At 41.2% G+C, this 7,598-nt stretch overlaps 1 pseudogene; it reads left to right on the plus strand.

Moving 5' to 3' along the window:
* Positions 1 to 312: 312 nt before the first annotated feature.
* LOC124028233 lies at positions 313 to 5,221 on the plus strand (annotated as a pseudogene).
* Positions 5,222 to 7,598: the final 2,377 nt, after the last annotated feature.

Consider the following 7,598-nt stretch of genomic DNA (forward strand, 5'->3'; position numbering starts at 1 on the left):
AGCTTGGTCTGGTCTAGCATACAGCTTGGTCTGGTCTAGCATACAGCTTGGTCTGGTCTAGCATACAGCTTGGTCTGGTCTAGCATACAGCTTGGTCTGGTCTAGCATACAGCTTGGTCTGGTCTAGCATACAGCTTGGTCTGGTCTAGCATACAGCTTGGTCTGGTCTAGCATACAGCTTGGTCTGGTCTAGCATACAGCTTGCTCTATCGGGGTCTAGGCTGGATTTCTGTAAAGCACTTCATGACAACAGTGGCATCAGCATCCATAATGATATGTGTCTGTGTCCCCTCTTTATGGTTACCAGGACAACGCTAGCCCTTACTTACTACTGGGTATGAAGAGGTTGTCTATGCTGCTGTTGGACTGCAGGAAAACAACGGGGCTGAGTGGAACTGTGAGAGGACGACAAGAGAAGAAAGGATCAGATTTGACACATCAAAGTAAGTGCTGTAGTTCAGTTTGAACAAACAAAATACATCTGCCCACTGGTATTTGTTACCAGGACAACCAGCAGAGTTCTGTTAGTTGACAGGAAGATGGCCTGGTATCTGTTACCAGGACAACCAGCAGAGTTCTGTTAGTTGACATGAAGATGGACTGGTATCTGTTACCAGGACAACCAGCAGAGTTATGTTAGTTGACAGGAAGATAGACTGGTGGATATGGATGTTATGAATATCAAAACACTGAAAAAGGATTCTACCAATGAAAAGAGAGGAACCAATAGACCATATAAAACCTTGATAAAAGTTAGCTTTAGAGAGAAACCAATAGACCATATAAAACCTTGATGAAAGTTAGATTTAGAGAGGAACCAATAGACCATATAAAACCTTGATAAAACTTAGCTTTAGAGAGTTTCAAGATGATCCAATGTAAGCTGCTTGTTTAACAAAAACTTTTCCTTAAAAATGATTACTCTTTTCAATCTTTACCAGCGACATTTGAGTAAAGCCAGTGTGTCTGTATGCGGATGACTCAACACTGTACACGTCAGTTACCACAGAAACTGAAATGACAGCAACACTTAACAAAGAGCTGCAGTGAGTTTCAGAATGGGTGGCAAGGAATAAATTAGTCCTAAATATTTCAGATTACCTTAAATTACATGGCCTACTATGCTAATTCTGTAGCGGTAATTTTAGAGGGGGGTAAGGATAAAGTTTGTTAGTGCGCCAGGCAGGTATTAACACTAGTTATTAAAGTTAGTTGAATAGAATCCCTGTAGTGCTGTCCTGAAACAGCTGCAAAACATGACGAGTGACGTTGTGTGTGTTTTGTGAGACAAAACTGCATATTTGAGAGTGGCCTTTTAGTTTCCCCGGCACAAGGTGCACCTGTGTAATAATCAAGCAGTTCAATCAGCTCCTTGATATGCCACACCTGTCAGGTGGATGGATTATCTTGGCAGAGAATAAATGTTAACTAACTAATGTTAACTAACAGGGATGTTAAAAAATATTGTAGTTACTATCAGTTTGAGGAACATCTTTCCAAATATTTCACTTTATTTTTTACTTTACCCAAAATATGACATCAGCGATAGTCAAAATGTTGAAAATCTGTGAACGTCTAAATAAGAAATTGGTCCATTTAAACAGCAGGTGTTGAACCCTTTCAACAACGGGGAGATTTTACTGATGTGCTTTGTGTCTTCAACTTAAAAACAAGTTTTGGACTTCCACTTAAAATGACTTATTTACTTATTTTATGTTTAAGGAAGTGTGTACAGTCGTGGCCAAAAGTTTTGAGAATGACACAAATGTTAATTTTCACCAAATCTGCTGCCTCAGTTTGTATATACTCAAATGTTATGAAGAGTGTTCTGATGAATTGCAATTAATTGCAAAGTCCCTCTTTTCCATGCAATTGAACTGAGTCCCCCCCAAAACTGGAAGCTTCAAAAGGAGGGTGGTGCTTGGAATCATTGTTCTTCATATGTCACCCACGGTTACCTGCAAGGAAACATGTGCCGTCCTCATTGCTTTGCACAAAAAGGGCTCGGGATCGGGGCACCACCAGTACAGAGCTCAGGAATGACAGCAGGCAGGTGTGAGTGCATCTGCACGCACAGTGAAGCGAAGACTTTTGGTGTCAAGAAGGCCACTTCTCTCCAGGAAAAACATCAGGGACAGACTGATATTCTGCAAAAGTTACAGGGATTGGACTGCTGAGGACTGGGGTAAAGTCATTTTCTCTGATGAATCCCCTTTCCGAATGTTTGGGGCATCCGGAAAAAAGCTTGTCCGGAGAAGACAAGGTGAGCGCAACCATCAGTCCTGTGTCATGCCAACAGTAAAGCATCCTGAGACCATTCATGTGTGGGGGTTGCTTCTCAGCCAAGGGTGTGGGCTCACTCACAATGTTGCCTAAGAACACAGCCATGAATAAAGAATGGTACCAACACATCCTCCGAGAGCAACTTCTCCCAACCATCCAGGAACAGTTTGGTGACGAACAATGCCTTTTCCAGCATGATGGGAGAACCTTGCCATAAGGCAAAAGTGATAACTAAGTGGCTCGGGTAACAAAACATCAGTATTTTGGGTCCATGGCCAGGAAACTCCCCAGACCTTAATCCCATTGAGAACTTGTGGCCAATCATCAAGAGGCGGGTGGACAAACAAAAACCCACAAAATCCAAGCATTGATTATGCAAGAATGGGCTGCCATCAGTCAGAAGATGTGGCCCAGAAGGGTCAACACTGCAAATATTGACACCTCATCAACTTCATGTCATTGTAAATAAAAGCCTTTGCTTATGAAATGCTTGTTTAACATCTGACTAAAATATCTTTTTGTGTTCTGTCACATTCGTATCAAACAGAATGAATAAATAAGTAGTGTAAACATTGTCAGAATGTAATTACCATTGTCAGAAACTCTACAACATTTGTTTTAAAATCACACTAAGATTGTTAAAACTGGTCTTAGGTTATTGAGGGATCTGATTAGGATTTACCCTCGTAGCAAGGCCATTTTATCATGTGGAGGTTTCATTCAGGTCTCTATTTTAAAAAACACTGTCTTTGGCAGGAGAAAGACCAGACTCAGAGGAACCAGAGCCAGGGATATCCAAACCAGCAAGAAGACACCAGTGTTCCCACTGTGGAAAGGGTTTTAACCACTTAAGTAATCTTAAACGACACGAGAGAATACACACGGGGGAGAAGCCTTACCACTGGTCCCAGTGTGGAAAGATGTTTAACCAGAAAGGAACCCTGAAAGCTCACGAGAACATTCACACAGGGGAGAAGCCTTATCACTGCTCCCAGTGTGGAAAGTGTTTCAACAAGTCAGGGAAGCTGAAAGAGCATGTGATAATTCACACAGGGGAGAAGCCTTATCACTGCTCCCAGTGTGGAAAGATGTTTACCCGGAAAGGAAACCTGAAAAAGCACGAGAGAATACACACCAGGGAGAAGCCTTACCACTGCTCCCAGTGTGGCAAGTGTTTCAGTGGGAAAGGGGATCTGAAAAAGCACGAAAGAATACACACAGGGGACAAGCCTTACCACTGCTCCCAGTGTAGCAAGTGTTTTAACCAGGGAGGGGCCCTGAAACAGCACGAGAGAATACACACAGGGGACAAGCCTTACCACTGCTCCCAGTGTGGCAAGTGTTTTAACCGGAAAGGAAACCTGAAAGCTCATGAGAACATTCACAAAGGGGAGAAGCCTTACCACTGCTCCCAGTGTGGCAAGTGTTTTAACCGGGTAGGAGCCCTGAAAAAGCACGAGAGAATACACACAGGGAGAAGCCTTACCACTGCTCCCAGTGTGGCAAGTGTTTCGGTTGGAAAGGGGATCTGAAAAAGCACGAAAGAATACACACAGGGGAGAAGCCTTACCAATGCTCCCAGTGTGGCAAGTGTTTTACCCAGTTAGAGACCCTGAAACAGCACAAGATAATACACACAGGGGAGAAACCTTACCACTGCTCACAGTGTGGCAAGTGTTTTACCCAGTTAGGGTCCCTGAAACAGCACAAGATAATACACACAAGGGAGATGCATTACCACTGCTCCCAGGGTGCCATGCTTTTGCCCATTTAGGAAGCCTGAAAGAACATGAGACACAGAGGAGAAGGCTTACAGAAGGTTAGATTTTGTGAAAAGATATTACTCATCACAATCACACAATCACATCCACACAGGAGAGAGAAATGACTTCTCTTTGCATGTATATTGATATTTCACATCTCATTGACTCACAAGTCATCAGAAAACATACACAGTGCTCCCATTGTCTTATATTGTTGCCTTATAATGTGTTTACCTGTTTTTACCAGCTGAAATTGCTTCTTCCAATTATTGAGTAACATGTACCTGTTAAGAAACTGACTGTTAGATATGTTAAGGCTCCATGGATTGATGAGGAATTTAAAAACTGTATGTTTGAAAGAGTTGGGGCAAAAGGAGTGGCTAATAAGTCTGGCTGCACATCTGGCTGGTTTACATACTGCAAACTGAGAAATGATGTGACCAAACTCAACAAAAATAATCAACTTTATTAAGAAGCCAAGATCAATGATATAAAGAATGATGGAAAAAAACACCATGAAAGAAAAGCAGTGCAAGTATCGAATTTTGTAAAGTTAGTGTGGGAGAGGTGGAACAATTGGTATCGATCAATAATGACAAACCTCCTGGCATTGACAACTTAGATGGAAAGCTACTGAGGACAGTAGCTGACTCTATAGCCACTCCTATCTGACATATTTTTAATATGAGCCAAGAGGAAAGTCTTTGTTCTCAGGCCTGGAGGGAAGCCAAATTAATCCACTACCCAAGAGTGGTAAAGCTGCCATTACTGGTTCTAACAGCAGACCTATAAGCTGGCAGCAAGCTCTAAGCAAACTGTTGGGGAAAAAATGGTTTGAACAAATACAATGCTATATTTCTGTAAACAAATGAACAACAGACATTCAGCATGCTTATAGAGAAGGGCACTCAACATGTACTGCACTAACACAAATGACTGATGATTGGTTGAGAGAAATTGATAACAAGAAGATTGTGGGAGCTCTATTGTTAGATTTCGGTACAGCCTTTGATATTATTTACCATAACCTGTTGTTTAAGAATGTTTGTGCTATGGCTTTTCAACCTCTGCCATAATGTGGATTCAGAGCTGTCTATCTAATAGAACTCAGAGGGTTTTTAATGGAAGCTTCTCTAATGTCAAACATATGAAGTGTGATGTACCGCAGGGCAGCTCTCTAGGCCCTCTACTCTTTTCTATTTTTACCATGTATGCTGATGATTCAACTATATAAGCACCAGCAACCACAGCTAATGAAGTCACTGAAACCCTTAACAAACAGTTGCAGTCTGTTTTGGAATGCGTGGCCAGTAATAAACTGGTCCTGAACATCTCTAAAACTAAGAGCATTGTATTTGGTACGAATCATTCCTTAAGTTATAGACCTTAGCTGAATCTGGTAATGAATTGTGTGGCTGTTGAACAAGTTGAGGAGACTAAATTACTTGGCATTACCTTAGATTGTAAACTGTCATGGTCAAAACATATAGATTCAATGGTTGTAAAGATGGGGAGAGGTCTAGCCATAATAAAGAGATGCTTTGTGGAGAGTAGTGTCAAAAAAGCAGAGCAAGTTCTGCAGGCTCTAGTTTTGTCTAATCTTGATTATTGTCCAGTCGTGTGGTCCAGTGCTGCAAGGAAAGACAGAGTAAAGCTGCAGCTGGCCCAGAACAGAGCGGCTGTCACGCCCTGGCCATAGAGAAGCTTTTATTCTCTATTTTGGTTAGGCCAGGGTGTGACTCAGGTGGGAATTCCAGTTTCTTTATTTCTATGTTTTCTATTTCTTTGTTTTTGGCAGAGTGTGGTTCCCAATCGGAGGCAGCTGTCTATCGTTGTCTCTAATTGGGAATCATACTTAGGCAGCCTTTTTCCACCTGTGTTTTTTGTGTAGTTGTTTTCTGTATAATTAATTTGTTCTAATGCTGTTTGATTAAATAAAAATCATGAACACTTACCACGCTGCGCTTTGTTCCATGCTTTCCGACGAGAGAAGTGACAATTATGTGTCATGTTTTGTGTTGACCGCAGGAGGGTAGCTGCTGCTTTTGCAACAGCTAATGGGGATCCTAGTAAAATACCAAACTCTTATTCTCTCTGAGCTCAGAAATAAAGAATCTTGGTTTGACTTGGACTCCAGCAGATCCTTATATTATAATATCCACTACAACTCACCCACAGATTGCTGTTTCATGATTGTCTCAATGAAGAGTTCCTCATTCCACTTTCCTGTGGGATTTTACAAGCCTCCCACTGGTTGAATAAACATTGTTTCCTCATCAAATTAAAAAAACATCCTTAACATAGAAGGTTCATCAATCTTCATCCCTAAACTAGCAACATTAACTATTGTCTATTGTTATTCTCAATGACATTCCTGGCCTTATGAAATCCTGACTAAATACAATGTTCCCACCAGCAACCATTTGTTTATTCGATTATATTTCTCATTAAGATGAATATTGTTTTAATTCTGCATGGGTCACGCATTGCTTTGGTCATGTGTTCCCTTATGGGTCAATGATTTTAATTAGAATATAGCAATTATGCTCTCTCCTCAATCACTTACAGTTTTTTTGGAAAATATTCAGACCCCTTGACTTTTAGGTTTATGTCATCAGTAAAGGGGACATCTTAAATATTACAATGACCCTTTCAAAGACAGACATCCCCCGGACCTCCCCCTATAACTATTTTTAAAAGGGTAAAAATGATCTGTTTTCTATAGCATTAAGGTCAGGGCCCACTCCAAAACCTTGACTTTGTTGTCCTTAAGCCATTTTGCCACAACTTTGGAAGTATGCTTGGTGTCATTGTCCATTTGGAAGACCCATTTGCGACCAAGCTTTCACTTCCTGACTGATGTCTTGAGATGTTGCTTCAATATATTCACGTAATTTTCCTCACCCATGATGCCATCTATTTTGTGAAGTGCCCCAGTCCTTCCTCCAGCAAAGCACCCCCACAACATGATGCTGCCACCTGTGTGCTTCATGGTTGGGATGGTGTTCTTCGGCTTGCAAGCATCCCCCTTTTTCCTCCGATCATAACGATGGTCATTATGGCCAAACAGTTCTATTTTTGTTTCATCAGACCAGAGGACGCCTTCAGGCGTTTGGAAATCGCTCCCAAGGATGAACCAGTCTTGTGGAGGTCTACCACTACCATTTTTTCTGAGATCTTGGCAGATTTTTATTTGTTTTTCCATGATGTCAAGTAAAGAGGCACTGAGTTTCAAGGTAGGTCTTGAAATACAGGTGATCTTCAATTGACTCAAATTATGTCAATTAGCCTATCAGAAGCTATAGACATCATTTTCTGGAATTTTCCAGGGCTGTTTAAAGGCATAGTCAAATTATTGTATTTAAACTTCTGACCCACTGGGATTGTGTAATAATCTGTCTGTAAACAATTGTTGCAAAAATGACTTGTGTCGTTTACACAGATGTCCTAACCGACTTGCCAAAACTATAGTTTGTTAACAAGACATTTGTGGAGTGGTTGAACATGAGTTATAATGACTCCAACCTAAGTGTATGTAATCTTTGACTTCAA

The sequence above is a fragment of the Oncorhynchus gorbuscha genome, unplaced genomic scaffold (genome assembly GCF_021184085.1).
Source record: "Oncorhynchus gorbuscha isolate QuinsamMale2020 ecotype Even-year unplaced genomic scaffold, OgorEven_v1.0 Un_scaffold_3885, whole genome shotgun sequence".
Taxonomy (NCBI): domain Eukaryota; kingdom Metazoa; phylum Chordata; class Actinopteri; order Salmoniformes; family Salmonidae; genus Oncorhynchus; species Oncorhynchus gorbuscha.